Raw genomic sequence first — 19,403 nt, forward strand, 5'->3', positions numbered from 1 at the left:
TGTCCTTTTGTGATTAACTTATTTCACTCAGCATAATGCCCTCCAGATTCCTCCATGTTGTGAGATGTTTCAAGGATTCATCATTGTTCTTCATTGTTGCATAGTATTGCACTGTGTATATGTACCATAGTTTGTTTATCCATTCATGTGTTGATGGGCACTTAGGGTGCTTCCATTTTTTTTTTGCTATTGTGAGTAATGCTGCAGTGAACGTGGGTGCACATATGTCTGTTAGTGTGAAGGCTCTTATTTCTCTAGGATATATTCCTAGGATTAGAGATTACTGGATCGTATGGTATTTCTATTTCTGCCTTTTTACATTCCCACCAGCAGTGTATAAGAGCTGTAGTCTCCTCACAGCCTCTCCAACACTTGTCATTTTCTGTTTTTTTGATAAGTTCCAGTAATGTTGGGGTGAGATGGTATCTCACTGTAGCTTTGATTTGCATTTCTCTAATGCTAGTGATAGTATTTGCTCTTGTGTCTGTTAGCCACCTGAATGCCTTCTTTGGTGAAGTGTCTGTTTATATCCTTTGTGCCTTTTTTAATTGGATTATTTGTATTTTTGTTGAGTTGAAGTATTCTATAAATTTTAGCAATTAGACACTTGTTGGATATGTCGTAACCAAAATTTTTTCCCAGTCAGTAGGTTTTCTTTCTACTCTTAGTGAAAGGCTGTAATCTTTACGGAAACAGACTGTCACATCTTTCTCCTGCAGAGCAGCTGGCGGACCAAAGATTTTTTCCCAGTCAGTAGATTTTCTTTTTACTCTTAGTGAAAGGCTGTAATCTTTACGGAAACAGACTGTCACATCTTTCTCCTGCAGAGCAGCTGGCGGGTTCGAACCACCAACCTTTTGTTAATAGTCAAGTTCTTAACCAGTGTGTCGCCAGGGCTCCTTGAATAGAGCATCAGGGCCGTACTTTTCCTTATTCAGCAGGGGAAGATATCCTTTTAGGAGGGGCAGCTTGCATTTACTCTTTCTGTTTCCTGAGAGAAGTTAGATGTTGGGATGGCAGTATGGGCTGTAGGTAGCTCGGAGCTGTGTGGTGATCGCAGGGTCTCCCGCAGAGACTGTCTCTTGATTAATAAGGTTAGCTGCTGTTGTATTTAGTCATAGCTGTCACATCCAGGCTGGAGGTGACCTCTGACAAGAAGCTTTCAGTGCAAGGGCCAGTCTCCGAGCTGCTGGTGGTCCTGTCACCACGAACTGGACACTGGACACATTGTTGGGGCTCTGGTGTGATGCCATGCAGGTGAGTGGGGACAGTGAGTGTGACGATGCCCCTCAGTGTTGGCAACATGGGCTCAGTAGCTCAGATCAGTAGAATTTTTCAAGAGACACCATGAATGCAGATTTTCCTATGAAATCTCCCAACATTTATGTGGCAGCTCGCAGACGTGTTCATGCCACGTACAGAACAAAGTAAACCCACCCGTGGCCCACGCACAGCTAGCAGACCACAGTTGTTGCTAGTTGCCATCGAATCAGTTTCAACTCATGACAGCCCCATGTGTGCAGAGTAGATCTCTGCACCACAGGGTTTTCGAGGCTGTGGCCCTTCAGAAGCAGATTGCCAGGCCTGTCTTACGAGGCACCTCTGGGTGGGTTCAACTAACGCCTGAGCATTACAACACTCAGGGATTCCATATATGGCACTCTGTCACTAGCTGCACCCTGGCCTTCCCGAAATTGTCATTGCAGTGGCCTTTGACCTCCAGGAGGCCTGTGGTCCTGGGAGCTCGACCCTGGGTCATGCTGCAGGCCTGAGCCTGGGTGGCACAGCCCGTGGTTACAGGTGGAAGGTGTTGAGGAGCACAGAGTCCTCAGGAAATAGTCTTCATCGCACTGGATCTGAGATGCCATCCTCTGTAAGGTACACCACTGGATAATGCGCCACAAAGAAAACGTGCTGCCAATTAGATGACAATATCGATTGTAAGAGACACCCCAATTCCAGGAGGGTTAACGTGAAGAGATGTCCGTTCCAGGACCAGTGAAAAGCAGGGGGCATCTGTCAGCTTCTGTAAGGAGTGAGAGGTGGCAGCCACACCTTGGCAGTAAGGAGGGACAGAGACCAATCAGAGCCCCTCTTAAATTAATCTGCCCCTACCCTAAAACCCCTTGCCTTCAAGTGGATTCCTACTAAATCTGAGCTGGAGACCACGTTTTAATTTTCTAAGTGGAGAATGCTTGAATGTAGAAAGTTGAGGTAGTGGGGAGGGAGTGTTCCCTCCAGCTTCTGACCCCGCTGTGTCTGTGTCCAGGCGAGTACTGGGTCTTGGAGTCCTCCCGACATGGAGTGTGTGTGTGCAACAAACACACACCTCTCCTCCCCTCCCCCCGCCCACTTTTTTTTTTTTAAACCATAAGCGGGAATGTGGCTCCCACTTTGCGCAGGACCTTTTTCTCCCTCACAGGACCTCCACGAGCAGCGCCAGAGGTCTTCCCTGCGGTTCTTTTGTGTGGGGGCGGGGGGGGGGTGGGCGCGGTTGAGACTGTTCACAGCAAAAAACACTCCAAGTTTCTGCATGTTCAATTCCTCAACATTGATGACATCCTTCAAGTTGTGCGGCCATTCTCACCCTCCTTTTCTGAGTTGTTCCTCCCCCATTAACAAATTCACTGCCCCCTAAAATTCTGTCTACCCTTTTGAGTTACTGTTGTCAGTTTGATCCCATATAGATAGTCCTTAAAAGAGCACAGTGCTCCTGGCAGACTGCCCTGTGGTGCTTAGCGGCTGCTGAGCCCCCAGAGCATGGATGCAACCCATCTAGGAGACCAGGCCGTCACTGGCGGACAGCGAGGGGCCTCCTCCATTTAGCTACTACTCACCAGCCTTCGGGCACGTCTGTGTGCGTGTATCTGGGGAAAAGCCCTAGGCACGGATTTGCTGGTCCCGGGACACGACATTCTAAATTTTGACATTTTCCAGTTGCCTCTTCCCAACAACACAGGAGAGCAGCCGTCTCTCTTCCCTTCCTTTGTTCTCAAGCTGTTCTGTCTGCCCACCCTCCAGCTGAGCGTAGCGTTTCAGTTGTCATGTGCATTTTCCACTGTTTGAGGTAGATTTTCATTTTTCATGTTTAAAAGTCGTTCCTTTGTCTCTCAGCTATTTCATTTGCTCATTTTTATTTTTTTCTGACTGATTTGTATGAGCGCTTTATATGAAGGAGTTCTGTTTGAGAAGGCCATTTTGAAGGATAAATAAATGGCTCGTGAATGGCCTGGCGGGGCCAGGGATCCGTGGCCATCCTTCAAAACTAGTTGCCATTGCGCCGATGCCAACTCACGGTGATCCCCTGTGTGTCAAGGGTGGAAGGGGGCTCTGCAGGGTTTTTCGTAGTTGATTTTCAGAAGTAGACCAGGTCTTTCTACTGATGTGCTTCTAGGTGGGCTTGAACCGCCTGTCTTTCAGTAAGCAGCCGAGCACATTAACCGTTGGCACCACCCAGGGACTCCGTGGCCATCTTTACCAGCCATCAAATGGTTCTGAAACAGACTGCTTGGTTCTTCAGTGGGTTCAAGTTGGAAATTCTCCCCTGTGGTGAGTGGGGGTCATTTCAGTCCCTCCCTCGAGAAGCTGGAAAGTTACCTCTGCACCTCAGGGTCTTTGGGTGAGTCCATGTGGAAAACAGCATGCAGCTTCCCTGTGTTTCTGATGTGTGCCGGGCAATAAGGAAATCTGTTCCGTGAGGCAGTGCTCTGAAAATGCGAACTCAGGCCGTGAAAGTGGCTGCTGTAAGGTGACGCTATAAAACTTGCTTTCTAAGCCAGTCCTCACCCGTGCTACCATCTGAGCCCATCACTGTCACCTCCCTGATCTCTTGGCCTCACCTTCACCCCCTCTAGGCCATTCTCCACACAGCCAGAGGGATCCTGCTAAACTCAGCAACCTCACTCCCATGTCAGGGCCTTTGCACTTGCTGTTCCCTCTGCCTAGCATGCTCTTCCCTCTCCTCTCGTCTTTGCATGGCTGGCTCCCTATCACCAGGATAGGCTCGTGTATCCGTCTCCCAAGAGAGGTCCTCCCTGAGCCCCGTCTCCGGTAGCCTCCCCTGTCCTTCTCTGTCCACATAACCTGGTTTTATTTTCTTCATGGCAGTCCTAGTGGTTTAGCTGTTTCTTTTCTTTCTCCCTCAGTGAGTTGTGGGCCTGATGGAGGAGGGTACCTCATCTGGCTTATTCACTGCCCTGTCCCCATGTGTTAAATGAATAAATGATTTCCCAGGGCTGGGCCTGGGCCTTCCTCTCCAGGTCGCTTGGGCACGTCAGGCCATCAGCAGTGATACAGGAAGGGTCCCTGTGGCCCTGTGAGGCCTCCTGCCACCTCTGCCACGTGCTCACTAGATGATTACCCGGCCACGTGGTAGCTGGGTGGGTGGGTGGCGGGACAGGCAGATAGACTGGCTAAGGGTTTTGGTCTTCAATATCAGAAATTCTGAGTCAGGTCTGGGCAAGTCCCCCGCCCCCCTCCACGGGCCCCTTGCTAGCCACTACTGGAGCCATGACAGCCACCGCTTTCCACTTGGCCAGGGAAGACCTGTATCTCTAAATTCTTGAGGGTCACCAGCAGAATCCAGAAAAGGCACAAGCAGCAGTGGCAGAGAGAAGCCTGGCGGTTACACACATTCAGGAGGAAGCTGAAGCTCGCTGGGGCCGGCCACGTCTTGGGCTCCCAGAGGCAGGTTGGAAGACCATTGCTGGGCACCAGGGGAACTGAGGTGGCATGCCCAAGGACATGGCTTTATTTTAATAGCTATGTCAACACCACCAAGATACTAACAGGTGGCAATTGAGACTGGTTGGCCAGATGCAGTAGCGATGTGGAATTGCTTTTAAAAAGATACATTTACGGTCAAAAAGCAATGTCTAAAAGCAAATGCCAAGTAAGTAAGAGTACAGATGGGACCCAGATATAGCAGAAGTCACATGGGGGTAGGTGCATCACTGAAATTGGGGGACCACATGTGGGCTTATCTTTTAGTCTCTATCATAACATAATGGTCTGTTTACTGATTGTGTTTATTATCTACGTGCGGGTGCGTGTGCGTGCGCGCACACGGACACATGGAGGTCAGCTGCCTGCGGACGGGGATGGGCCTGTGGAGTTCACTGCCTGCCCTTGCTGTGCCACACGGTACATGACATACCGGAGGTGCTCAGTAGGTACATCTGAATGGCTGAGTGGATGGAAGAACCTACACACCAAGTGAGGAAATGGAGGTGAGACCTCCAATAGCCTCTGTCTACCTTACTGATCACAGCGTAGGCCCCCAGTCAGGCCGGCTGACCCCACCTCCACTTACCAGCAGTGTGGCCCTGGGGTAGCTTCCTTAACCTCTCTTTGCCTTTCAGTAACCACTTCACCGAATTGTTCTAAGGATGACATGAGTTTTTACGTGTAAGGGGCTTTCCCCAGTCCTTGGCACACAGTAAACCTTCTGTAAATGTTAGCTACTGTTATCACCCCATTTCACTAAAGAGAAAAGTAAAACTCCCCAATCTCCTGGTATGCAGGGTTCCCTGTTCTGGTTTTGGCCTGAGCGCCTGTTCTAGACCAGCAGAGGGCGCGCGCACGTTGTGGACCAAGGCGCCGCCCGGGGCCATCCATCAGCTCCCAGCAGGCCCCCAGCTCTGAGGGTGGCCACTGGGGCAGGCGAGAGACTGCATCTGAGCTGGGCTCCCAGGCGCCTGGGTGTGCAGGAGACGGGGAGGGGGTGTGCAAGTCACTCCATACCTGGTGTACAGTAGGCACTCTGTGAACTGATGGATAAATGTACACATGAATGTGTTGGGCCAAGCCCTGTGCTGGGCACAGGGGAAGCGATGCCTGATGAATGAATGAATGAACGAATGAATGAATGGACAGACAGCTCAGCTGTGAACCTTGACCCAGCTCCTCTCTCCACAGCCCTGTATGTTTGAGGCCTGGAAGCCTGCTGCCAGTTGCTGCTGCCCCGTTTCTTTGACTAGCTCCTAGGCCTCGCGTGCACGCGTCCTGGCCTCACAAACGCGCTGGCCTTACACATGCCTGGCTGGGATGAGTTTCCGGTCCCATCTCCTATTGGAAGGGCCCTGCACAGCTTCAGACCTCTCCCACCCAACATTCAGGTCTAAGCCCTGTTTTCTAGGGCCCAGAAACCCTCTCAGTGTCTGAGTGGCTTGTCCAGAGGCACGGGGTGGAGGGACGGGAGCTGAGCTGGTATCTGGGCTCCTGGACCAGGGCAGGCTGGTGGGCGGGAGGTTCCAGGAACATCACCCCTTTCCTCTGAGGAAGGCGATGATCTGGGGGCTATGAAAGCCCCTCCCCAGCCCCCGCCCAGTTCCTGGGCTGGAGCACCCAGGGAGTCAGGCCTGGGAGAGATGAGATTTCTCCTGAAAGGTGGCATAGCTGGTACGTCCAGCCACGGATGGCACACACAGAGGACTGTCTGTCTAACTCACTCTTTCAACGTTCATGAAGCCCTCTTCTGTGCCAGGCACTGAGGACAACACCACAGTGAACAGGACAAAAAAATCTTCCCTCACACTGCCATCATTCTAGGTGTGGGAAACAGTAAAGAAACAAAAGAACAAGCAAGATAATTTTATAACTGGATAGGTGCAACAAAAAACAGTGGGCTGATGTGATGGAGAAGAGAGAGGGTGGGGGCTGCTTTAGATGGGTGGTCAGGGAAGACCTAAAGGAGTGACATCTCAGCTGACTGTTGACTGGAGAAGGGATTGGCAAAGAGAGCAGCAAGTGCAAAGGCCCTGGGGCAGGCATGAGCTTGGTGGGATAAAGAAGCAGCAAGGAGCCCAGTGTGGCTGGAACAGAGTATGTAAGGGGATCTGTGGTAGGAAGTGAGATGGGCAAGAAGGTGGCAGACCCCTCAGGGTCTTGTAGGCCATTGGATGGGAACAATGATAGTGGCCAGGTCATAGGGTGGTATAAGGATTAAATGAGCAAATATAGGAAGGTGTTTTGGGACAGTGGCACACAATATTGACTGTTACTACTGTTATCAATTATTGTCATTATCCTGGAAGTCTGGGCACCAGAACCATCCTAGGAAGGGGTGGTGGGTCCTTTCAGTTCTGTCTGTGGCATGCAGCATCAGCAGCGTCCCTGTGGTCTGGGGATGGGAGTGGGCACTGCCTAGCACAGGGCGGTGGCTTGGCCCAGCTCCAAGGCTCCCCAAGCTGGGCCCAGCCCCAGAGCGGCGGTCTCGCTTCCCCAGTGCAGCAGATGTGCCTGGTCCCCATGCCCCCACTATTCACAATTTGGGAGTACCTCACCTGGCCTGGGTCCTAATCCTACCCCTGCTGGCTCACCCTGATCTAGTGACTTTGTCTTGGGGCCTCAGGCAGGGCCACCTCCTGCCTGGGCCAGCCTTGCCCCTCCTCCTCACCCCCTTTAGTGGCTGTGACGCCCAAGCCATGAGCTCCTTGGAATGTGATTATTTTTCTTCCCAGATAATTCAGGCCAGAAGACGGTCAGCCACTTCCGGCCCCTCTGCCCCCACTGCCTTGCTGACTCTTCACGCCACAAACTTGACACGGCGGTCAGAGGCTTAGAGCCAAGCCCAGGCACCCCCTTGCCTCCCCCATGCCTGGCCCCTTGCTCAGTGCCTAGCTCTGGGAACCTGGCTATAAACACCCAGGACCCTCCGCTGCCCCCTCCCACAAACACCAGCTGAGAACATGCTGACCCAGCATGGCTTCCAGTTACACTGCAGTGTACAGCTTATAGGGTCACTCCAAACCCTAGGACCCCCTACAACCTCCCGGGGAGGCCAGGGACATGTCAGCACCCACCCTTTCAGATCCATCCATTCAGCTATTATTTAACAAGCATCTGCTGTGTGCCCAGGAGCCCTGGTGGCAGGTGGTTAAGCATTCAGCTGCTAACTGAAAGGGTGGTGGTTCGAACACACCCACAGCTCTGTGGGAGAAAAGACCTGGTTACAACCTTGGAAACCCTGTGGGGCAGTTCTGTGAGCTGAAATTGACTCAGTGGGAATGGGTTTGGTTTTGGTTCCAGGCACTGCACTAGGCCCAGGGGATATAACAAGGAACAGAACAGACCAAAACACTCGCCTTCGTGAAGCCGATACTCTGAGGGTGGTGATGGGCAGCGCAGGGGAGAACAGACAATAAACAGTAAAAAAGTAAATTATGTAGACAGTCAGATGGTGATAAATGCTCTGGAAGAAAAAAAAGCCAGGAACTGGTTGCGGGTGCTGGGGTGGGCCTGGGGTGCCACTTAAAATTGGAGCAGGGGCAGGTGGCATTTGAGCAAACAGCTGAAGGAGGTAAGAGAGTGAGTCACGTGGGCATCTGGGGGAAAAAGGTTCGAGGCAGAGTAAGTCAGTGCAAAGGCCCTGAGGCAGGAGTGGCCTGATTTGTCTGAGAAATAGCCAGGAGGCCAGTGTGGCTGAAGCAGGGTGAGCAGGGGGAGGGCCGGGAAGGATGAGGTCAGAGAGAGGAGGGGCAGGCTGTGCAGGGCAGGAGGGGGGCCTCATAAAGATGACTTTCTCTGTGAGGGAGATGGGAGCCGCTGCAGAGGAGCGATGGTGTGACTCAGGTTTTCACAGGGTCCCTCCAACTGCCTGTGGAGAATCTACCACAGGGGGCGAGGGTGGAAGCAGGCACCAGGCGGGAAATGACGTGGGGGCTGGCCCAGGCGGCCACAGGAGAAGAGGTAAGAAGCACGCAGATGCTGGACACGGTATTTCCCCGCTTCTAGGATGCACATTTTTCACATTGTACGTCTCTGACATCATATTCCATGGTCTCTTAAGGGTCAGTGAGATACAGAATGTTCAGACGACAGAGCCACAGCCTCGCTGGTGAGGTGGATGTGGGGTGAGAGAGGAGAGGAGCCCCAGAAGGCCTTTCACTGCCCCCAGGAGGCTCAGGAGGAGCCTCTGGGTGCTGGTATGAGTTGGTTAAATGGCAATGCCTACGAGACCCCCAAGCAGAGGCATGAGGGAATGATGTCCAGAGCTCATCAGAGAGCCAGGGTGGGGGACAGACATGGGGTGGGGGACAGACAGGGCTGGGGACAGACCCAGAGCAGGGCACAGACATAGAGCTGGGGACAGATCAGGGCTGGGGACAGACACACAGTTGGGGACAGACACAAAGTGGCCAGCTGGAAATAGAGTTTATGTCTGAGCTCTCCAGGAGTGGGTGTGGATGGAAAGAGAAGGGAACCCAGACTGGGTGCGGCCTTCGGCTACCCGTGTGACTCCATTCCAATTAGGAAAAGGTCTCTCTCCTGCAAGCCAGCCCACCAGGACAGGGGGCCTGCAGCCATCCGCAGCCTCCCGTCTCTCCTGATGAGGGCACAGAAAGAACTAGACTCTGCTGACTCAGCCCCCTGTATGGCCTGTGGGTCTTCCAGTGTTAACAGGGTAAAAACCAGGGCCCAGAGGGGCTGAGTGACTTGCCTAAGACCACACAGTTCTGAGTCACAAAGTTGGGTTCAACCCTGATCATTATGACCCCGAACCAGTGCCCTTAACTGCCTGCCCCCCCCACCACCACAACGATTAATCAGCCCCTGGACCATTTGCTGAGTCACTTTCTGCAGCGCTGAAAAGGGGCCTTGGTGCTTCACACCCACGAGCTGCCTTTTCTTCCCAACCATCCTACAGAGTTGTTGGTGCCCCATTTTATAGTCGAGGACACTAACGCTCGGAGAGGTTAAGCCACTAGCTCAGGGTGACTCACCAGAGCTGGGTGTGAACCTCAGACTGTCAGCACCTGGCACTATCTGAGTCCAGAGCTTTCCCTGGGGTCCTCAGGGGGGTAAGGCGTCCATGGACTGAGAATCACTTGATATCATCAAGAACTGACTGACTGAATGAGCCCCGTGATTATGAGCAAAGACTGTGTAGCCCAATGGACTGAGGTTCAAATCCCCAACCCTGTCTATCACGCCTGTGCAGCCAGGCAAGCGTCTTCACCTCTCTGATGCCACTTCATGAACCTGTGGGGGGATTCAGGGAGATGGTGTCTGGGAAGAGCCGGGCTCACAGGAAGCCCTCTATTCAAAGGGACACTAATGTTTGTGTTGTTAGAAAAAATAGTGGTAACTGTGTCAGGAATTGGTCGCTGAGGTTGGGCTAACACACCACATAAAGCCACTTGGGTCACCCTCGCCACAACCCTTTAAGGGAGGGACTATTATTATGCCCATTTGGCAGATGGGGAAACTGAGGCACAGAAAGGTTAGGTAACTTGCCCAACATTACACAGCAAGCAAGTGGAAGAGTAGGGATTGGAATCCTCACTTCAGGGCCTGACCCCCCCCACGTTCCAACCACTGGGCTCCCTCACCACCTCTAACACCAGGTTGTTGTTAGCTGCTGGCAATCTATGTATGTACAACAGAATGAAACGTTGTCCTGTCCTGCATTATCCTCCCAGTCACCATCATTGTGGCTATCGTGCCAATCCATCTCACTGAGGGTCTCCCAACCCTCACTGGCCCTCTGCTTCACCAAACATGATGTCCTCTTGTAGCAATTGATCCCTCCTGAGAATATGTCCAAAGCAAGTGAATTGGACAATGTTCTGTTGTTGTGAGCCATAAGGTTTTCGCTGGCTGGTTTTCAGAAGTAGATTGCCAGGCCTTTCTTCCTAGTCTGTCTTAGTCTGCAAGCTCCACTGAAACCAGTTCACCATGGGTGACGGTGCTGATATTTGAGATACTGGTGGCATAGCTTCCAACATCAACATGCAAGCCACCAAAGTACAAGAGAGAGGTGGGTGGTGGGAACACCAGGTAAAGGTGGATTTTTTTTTTTTTTTACCCGAGTGTTCCCCGTGTATCTTATCTAAACCTTGGGATGATTAAGCCTTTGCTGGAATTCAGATCATTGCTAAAATGGCAGGTCCCCCTGTACCCAGCCACTACCCCCTCCCTGACCAGGACACTCTGCCTATGGCCCCAGTTTACGGCAGGTTCCTCAGAGAGGGCCCAAGGCAGCCGGGAATGTCACGCCCCTCCTGCCTTGAGCCGACTTCAAAACCGTCCATGTTGCAAACCCTGCTTTGATTTCAGTCATTTTATGGGCATGAAATCCAAGCCTTGGTGCCTCCAAGGGTGTCAGGAGCTCCTTGGGGGGTGGGCAGGAGGCCTGTAGGGCCACTGGATGAGCTCCAGAGATGAGACCAGGCTCTAAAATGCTCTGAGGCCAGGAAAGTGCAACCCCTCCTTTGTAATTGGGACTGGGTCCTGGGAGATCAGGACCTCAGAACCTCCTCTTGGTGAGCACCTACTACACGTATCAGGTACTCGGCCAGCCCCTGACACCCTGTATCTCCTCCATTCTCCCCAACAATTCACCAAGTCAGGTGACTTCCCCGTTTACAGATGGGGAGACTGAGGCTCGGGTAGGAGCTCAGCACATAGCCGGGATTAAGGCCCTTTCTCCTGCATTCTCCCATCTCCTGACCTCCAGACACCACAGCAAGAGGGACCAAGGGCAGACAAGTGGAGAACTTCCTCTAAACTACCTGTCTTGGGTCTAACTGAAGGTGGTAGGAACCACTTGAGTGGACATTCTGAGGACCATCCAGGATTTGGGGACCAGAGCCGGCTGTGGCGTGTTTGAAAGGTGACAGGAGAGCCGTGGTCCCCAAAACCTCAGCCCTGGGTATCTGAGCTAGGTGTGGATGCGGGCTTCTGGCAGGGGAGGCGTGACTTCCACACAGCCTGATCTCCTTGTCACCTCAGTGAGGACAGATGACCTCAAGAGCACCTCATACCCACTCCCTCACCAGCCAGGCCACCTCCAGCTCCTCCTCAGGCCACAGCCTGAGCAAATGCCCTGGAATGCAAACCAGGCCATGTCCTAGTACACACCCGCCATGGCTCCCCATGGCCCTCGGGTAAGGGCAACGCTTACCACTCTCGACCAGCCGGGGCTCTTGGTTCATTCATTCCACTCCACTCACTCATTCCTATACTTATTGAGCACCTACTGTGTGCTTCAGGCCGTGGGGAACAAGGCACACGGGGCAGGCTGAGCTCTCATGGAGATCCAGCTCAGGGGTGGGGCTTCAGAGGGACAGAAAGAAATAAATGTGGGTATGACAGTTTCATTATGGCTACCGTAAGTATCTCTGAGAATATGCCCATGGAGGGGCCCTGCCTTCAGCTGGGCTGGGGTGGCTTGTCCTGGGGCCTCGGTCAACCCTCCCCCCTCCTGGAAACCCCCTTGAACCCCCCACCCACGCCTGCTGCCTCCTCTGCTCCCAAGACCCCCTGAACTTCCTCCCATCGGCAGCAGGTGGTAGGGTTGTATTTTCCTTATTTGGGAATTGTTTATGTTTTATTTATTTACAAAAGGAATGCTCTCTGTAAAAAAAAAAAAAAATGCCTGAACAGTCTCCCCTCCCTAAATCCACTGACCATAAGTCATCCTTCTCCACAGGTAGACATACTCAGCACAGTGACAGTTACACAGTAGGTGCTCCATAAGTGTTTAATACATGAATGGCCAGTGCTGGGCCCCAGGGACAGAGCAAGGATTAGGTCACTGCCCCAATCCCCAGGAATTCACTAAGGTACAGTCTCCATCTGCCCAACCCTGAGTGGGGCATACAGTCAGTGCTCCATAAATGCTGGAGGTGGTTGGAGGATCGCTGGAGGTCAGTTTTCAGCCAGCTGGTCTTCTGTCAGGAGCCCGGGTACCTCAGTGGTTAAGAGCTCAGCTGATAACGAAAAGGCGGGCAGTTCAAATCCACCAGCCGCTTCCTGGAAACCCTATGAGGCAACTCTACTCTGACCTATAGGGTTGTTATTGACTTGATGGCAACAGGTTGGGTTTTGGGGTTTTTTGGTCTTCTGTCAAGGAACCCTGTTGGCACACTGGTTAAGTGCTCAGTTAGTAAACAAAAGATCAGTGGTTCAAATCCACCAACCACTCAGCCGGAGAAAAGACCTGACAATCTACTCCCCTAAAGATTGCTGTTGCTAGGTGGTGTCGAGTCGGCTCTGACCATAGCGACCCACTGTATAACAGAATAATACGAGGTCTGGTCCCTCACCATCCTCACAATTGTTGCTATGTTTGAGCTCACCGTTGCAGCCACTGTGTCAGTCCATCTTGTTCAGGGTCTTTCTCTTTTTCGCTGACCCTCTACTTTATCCTTTAGTATGGATTATACCTCAACATAAAGAAAACAAAAATCCTCACAACTGGACCAATAAGAAACATCATGATAAATGAAGAAAATACTGAAGTTGTCAAGGATTTCATTTTACTTGAATCCACAATCAACGCCCCTGGAAGCAGTAGTCAAGAAATCAAATGACATATTTCATTGGGCAAATCTGCTGCAAAAGACCTCTTCAAAGTGTTGAAAAGCAAAGATGTCACTTTGAGGTCTAAGGTGCACCTGACCCAAGCCATGATATTTTCTATCACCTCATATGCATGTGAAAGATAGAATGAATAAGGAAGTTCAAAGTAGAGTTGATGCCTTTGAATTAATGGTGTTGGCAAAGAATATTGAATATACGATGGACTGCCAGAGGAATGAACAAACCTGTCTTGGAAGAAGTACAGCCAGAATGCTCCTTGCCAAGCAAGGATGGTGAGACTTCATCTCACGTACTTTGGACATGCTATCAGGATGGACCAGTCCCTGAGGAAGGACCTCACGCTTGGTAAAGTAGAGGGTCACCGAAAAAGAGGAAGACCCTCAATAAGACGGATTGGTAAAGTGGCTGCAACAATGGACTCAAACATAACAATGATTGTGAGGATGGCGTAGGACCGGGCAGCGTCTCATTACGTCGTACAATAGGGTCACTATGAGTCAGAACTAACTCAGTGGCACCTATAACAACTGCTTTATTAAGCATGATGCCCTTCTCCAGGAACTGGTCCCTCCTGATAACATGTCCAATATAAGTGAGACAAAGTCTCTCCATTCTTGCTTCTAAGGAGCACTCTGGCTGCACAGATTACCTTCCAAGACAGATTACCTGCTACCGTTGAGTCTATTCCAACTCATAGCGAACCTGTAAAACAGAATAGAACTGCCTCATAGGGTTCCAAGGCTGTAATCTATACTGAAGCAGATTGCCACTTCTTTCTCCCGAGGAGCAGCTGGTGAGTTTGAACCACCAACCTTTCAGTTAGCAGCCGAGTGCTTAAACACTTCACCACCAGGGCTCCTTCCAAGAAAAATTACAGCCTTGGAAACCCTATGGGGCAGTTCTACTCTCTTCTATAGGGTCGCTATGAGTTGGAATTGACTCGACGGCAATTAAAAACAAGTTTTCTGTCATCAGCCACTGCCCAGACATCAGGACCTTGGGGGCCACTGGTCAATCCATTAGCATTTATTGAGCACCTACTGTGTGCCAGGGGCTGTACTATGGGCACAGTAGTGAATAAGACAGGTCCTGACCCTCCCTCCTTCTAGGTGGGTAGACAGACATAATCAGTAAAATGTCGGGCAGAGGGGGTGCCGAGTGCAGTGGAGAAACAAGGCAGAGAAGGGGTCAGGGAGTGTGGGGCAGGGAAGATATTAAGTAGGGAGCCAGGGAGGCCTCAGGGAGGAGGTGGCATTTGAGCAGAAAGGACAACAGGGAGGGCGCTGGGAAGAGAAACTTCCGGACAGAGAGAACAGTGAGAGGAAGGCCCTGTGGGGGGGGGGGGGGCAGGCCCACGGAAGAGGGAGGCCACGTGGTGGCTGCAGCAGAGTGTGCCGGGGAGTGGAGGAGGTGGAGGCAGGGAGGCCCTGGGGCACGTCCTGCAGGGCCTGTGGTCGCTGTGAGGACTGGCTTTTCTCTGGGGAAGGTGGGAGCCATGTAGCGTTCTGAGAGGAGAGGGGTATGATCTGACTTGAGTCTAACACAGGGCTTCTCAGCCTTGACAATGCTGACATTCAAGGCCAGATAATTCTCTGTTGTGGGGCCTGACCTGTGCTTTGCAGTGTGTTTAGCAGCATCCCTGGTCTTCACCCTCTAGATGCTAGCAGCATCACTCCCCGCCCCCAGTTGTGACAACCAAAAATGTCTCCAGCCATTGTCAAGTGTTCCCTGGGGGGACAGCTGAGAACAGTTGAGAACCTGCTAGGCTCAACAGGACTGCTCTGGCCACCTGTGGAGCAGAGACTATCAGGAAAGAGGTGAGTAGCCGGGAGACCAGGGAGGAGGGAACTGCAATGGTCCCGGCAAGGATGGTGGTAGCAGGCAGTGGTAGAGGCAGAAGGCTCTGGAGCCAGTCTGAAGGCGGAGCTGACAGGACTTGCTGACTGGGTGGACACAGGGTGTGAGAGGGAAGAGGAGTCCAAGCTGACTTCCAGCGTTTCCGGCCTGAGCCACTGGGAGGACCGGCCCTAGCTGAGATGGAGCAGGGCAGGAGCTCTGTGATTGGCAGAGAGCTGTGGAGGGGCGGAGGGGGCGGAGCTGTATCTGGAGGAGTTTTGGGAGTCACTGGGGTGTGGGCCACAGTACAGCAGGGAATAAAACGCCTGACCTTACTGTGAGGGACAGAGTCAACGAGAATGTTCTGGATTCAGCAGCCCAGACGGCAGAGGGGGCAGAGGAGGGGACTTACCAACAATCATAGCCTCCCCTTGTGAAGCGTTTTCTGTCAGCTACCCTTGCACCCTTGTGATCTGATTTTATTCTCACAAGTGCCGTTAGAAGCCTCACTTAACAGATGAGGACAGAGGGGCTCAGAGAGGCTGAGTAACTTGCCTGAGGTCATACAGCAAGTCAGGCACGGGGATGGAGAGGAAGCTGGGCAGCTCATGCCAGGGGCTGAGCCCAGATTTGGGGTCTGTGTTCAGCCCCTGGTAGTGGGATGGGTGTGTGTGTGTGTGTGTGTGTGTGTGTGTGTGTGCGTGTGTGTGTGTGTATGTGTGTGGAGGGAGGTATTTTCTAAAGTTTCTTCAACAAACGTATTTCTCTTTTGCAACTACAAAGAAGCAAAACCAAGGAAGAGTTTTTTTGCTTGCTTTCAGGAGTGACTCCTTGAGGAGGTACTCCTGCTTACCCTATGAACTGCTGACTGGCCTGTGCCTCAGTTTCCCTGCCAGCCTCATTGCTGGCGGGGGCAGGGGGCAGACAATACATGGACCAAGCTTTGGGAGGGCCCACTGGCAATGGCTGTGAGAGAAACAAACACACCTCCCCGCAGACCTACTGCTAAGACTTGATCATCGGCGTCTAGAACAGACTGGCCTGAGTCCACAAAGGCACATGCACAGGGCTTCTACTCGGTGTGGTCTGTAGTTGCAAACCACGGGCAACCTAACTGTCCATCAACATTTGTTGTTGTTGGGTGCCATCGAGTCGATTCCCACTCAGAGTGACCCAATGTGACTGAAGAACTGCGCCATGGGGTTTTCTAGGCTGCAATCTATGGAAGAAGCAGGTCACCAGGTCTTTTTCCTGCAGAGCCAACCATTCGGTTAGCAGATGAGAGCTTAACCATTGTGCCACCAGCGCTCCTTCATCAACACTTAGGGGCCTGGAATGTAGGCTATGGTGTATACACATGTGGAATACTATGCAGCTATGAAAAATAACAGGCTGTTCTCTGCAGTGATGCAGAGAGTACTCTCTAATAAAGTGTTGCATGAAAATAGCCAGGTGCAAACAGAGTACATTTTGTTACTATTTCTAAATGAAAACCAAAAACAGGGAAGAGAATGCACATGGATTGGTTTGTGGGTTCGAAGATGATCTCTACAAAGTATAGGGAGACACTGTTAACAGGGTGGGGCCAAGGGTCAGGAGCAGGACGGTTTTTTCCTCCTTTCTTTTTTATAGTTATTATTATTTATCATTATGAAAGAGTTCAGGCCAACAAAGAAAACAGAGAGAAGAGCATACCCACCCCCCAACCTAAGAAAGGAAAAGTATGGAGACAACTGAGGCCCTGTGAGCCCCCTCAGTTATTTTCCACACCACCCAAAGGAGCCACTGTCTCGGATCTGCAGTTTTTTGTTCCCACAGGGGTCTTCACTTTGACATGCTCTTTGCACTCCTTAAATTGTGTTGAGTTTTGCACTTTTCTTCCGTGCGTGTGACCTTTCCCCCAGGAATGTAGAAAAATAAATAAAAAGGGGGCTTTCTTGTGTTGTCATCCCTCCAGATTGCTCCTGGAGCTTTGGTTTCCTGGAAAAGGGGGCTGCACCCCTTGCTGGGCCCGGGGGGCCAGGGAGAACAGAGGCTCTGGGCTGTGGAACAGATGCAGAGCTAGGCACAAAGGCCTGAGCGCAGCTCGCCCGGCTCCTGCAGGCCCGGGGCCCGGAGCCAGCAGGCTGGAGCCAGGCGGCCTCCCGGGCCTCCTCACAGCCGCTTTTGATAAAGTCCCTCTGTGCAAGGGGTGGGGGGGCCCGGCCGGCTGGAGCCAGCGCACATCTGGAGGCCAGCACAGGCCTGGGGCAGCCGGCGCGGCTGACAGCGGCGCCACCCCGAGCCACACGCCCGGCCCTGGGTAAACACGCCTGCGCCCACCCAGAGGCTCACCTTTCTCCCACAAGGCTGCCTTTCTTCTCGGACCCGGGCCGAAGCTGCCATGAAAATTCCTCCCAGGCATAGGGCAGAACACGCCACTGACCCCAAGGTGGGGCCGAAATCTGAGTCCAGGCGCTGGGCAGAGTAAAAGGTAGCCCTGGAAAAGCACCTACTACGTGCTAAGTGCTGATCGTATTCTCGTTCACCGCTGCCCTGGGAGTGGGTATGTGTTGGTTAAGAGTGTAGGCTCCGGAGCTAGAAGGCCTGGGTTCAAATCCCAGCTCCAGCTGTGTGACCTTGGGCCAGGCACTCAACCTCTCTGAACCTGACTTTGCTCATCTGTAAAATAGGAGTAAGAATAGCCCCAAATGCAGAGACTTACGTGAATATTAAACAAGTCACTATAAGCAAATTACTTGGAACAGTGCCTGGCCCACAAGTGTTCAATATTATGACTATTCATTATCTCATTCAACAAAGCTTTGCTGGGCCTCTCTCTGCCAGGCTCAGCCCTGGAGGAGCTACATCCCTGACCAGCTGAATGAATGATCAGGAGGGGACCCTGAACCAGCCCTGAAGCCAGCTCCCTGGACAAGGCTTCTGTCCAGCCGCCCCGAGTGACATCCGGGGACTGCCAGGTTCCAGCCCCATCTGGAAACAGGTGTGGGAGCAGGCAGTCAGGCTGGGGACCCATGACCCAGTACCAGCCTAGGAGCAGAAGGCCTGGGTTCTCCCTTCCTGTGCCAGGATGTGGGCTCTGGGGTTGGTGGGCAGAGGTCAGGAGAAGCACCCGGATTTCCTGACTCCGGGCCAGGCTCCATGTCACCGCCACCATAAAGACAGCTCTAGATCCACACCCTGCTCTGACTTTCCCTGACTGTGGGACCCTCAGCGTATCCTGCTGCCTTCCTGAGCCTTGGTTTCCTCATCTGTGAGGGAAGGGGGAAGGGAAGGGGGGCAATAGCCTCTGTACCAGTGTGTCAGGCTGTTGGGGAGACTCCGTGAGAGAGGCCATGGGAGGGGAGAGGTCTGATTAAAAGCTGACTTCAGGGCAGCTTCCTGGAGGAGGCCACTGAGCTCTCCAGTGGGAGGAGAAGCAGGGAGAGGGAGGAGAGGGCAGAGTGAGCACCTGTGACATGGGCGGCTGGCACAGTGCTGAGCACTTTGCATGAGCCACATCATAGAAACTTTCAGCAGTCCTATGAGGTCTATGCTCTAGCGTCCCCATTTTACAGAGGAGGAAACTGAGGCCCAGAGAGCAGAAATCATTTATTCACTCAGGGAGTAAATGCCAGAGCCAGACTTTGAACCCAGGAGGCAATAACCCTTCCTTCCCTCCATCTCTCCCTCCCTACCTTCCTTCTTTCTTCCCTCCTTCAAATTTCTGCTGTGCCTCTGTGTGCTGGATTCCCAGAGAAGAATCCAACCCAGTTTTCAACTTTTGAGGAGACCTCTCCTCACATCTCTGTTCACCACCAACTTTGAACCGTCCCTTGCCCTTCTGAGCCTCAGTTTCCCTCCTCTGATCAATGGTTTCGACCTTATCAGCCCCTTCCAGCCCAGCATCCCTTCTGCCGACTCAGGGTGGCATGGGTGAGCAGGTACCTGAGGCCACTGGAGGGGTCTTCCCTGCCCCGACGATGTCGGGTGGGGGTCCTCCACCTGCTGCCACCCCCAGGCCCCCATGAACCTGCTCGCCAGGCTGGAGCCAGCCACCATCTGGAGCGACGGGCTGTTTATGGAACCAGGCGGCGGCGGCCCTGGCCCTGACCTGGCCAATCTGGAAGCGATTAGCGGCCCAGGCTGGGGAGCATTTGGAGTTCTCATCAGCGGGCCTCCCCCAGCCCCCACACTCGCACCGCCTGGAGCCGAGGCTGCTCTGGGGGTCTCCAAGGAGCCCCCTTTCTTGCAGGGTACTC

Source organism: Elephas maximus, chromosome 25 (genome assembly GCF_024166365.1).
Source record: "Elephas maximus indicus isolate mEleMax1 chromosome 25, mEleMax1 primary haplotype, whole genome shotgun sequence".
NCBI classification, from domain to species: Eukaryota; Metazoa; Chordata; class Mammalia; order Proboscidea; family Elephantidae; genus Elephas; species Elephas maximus.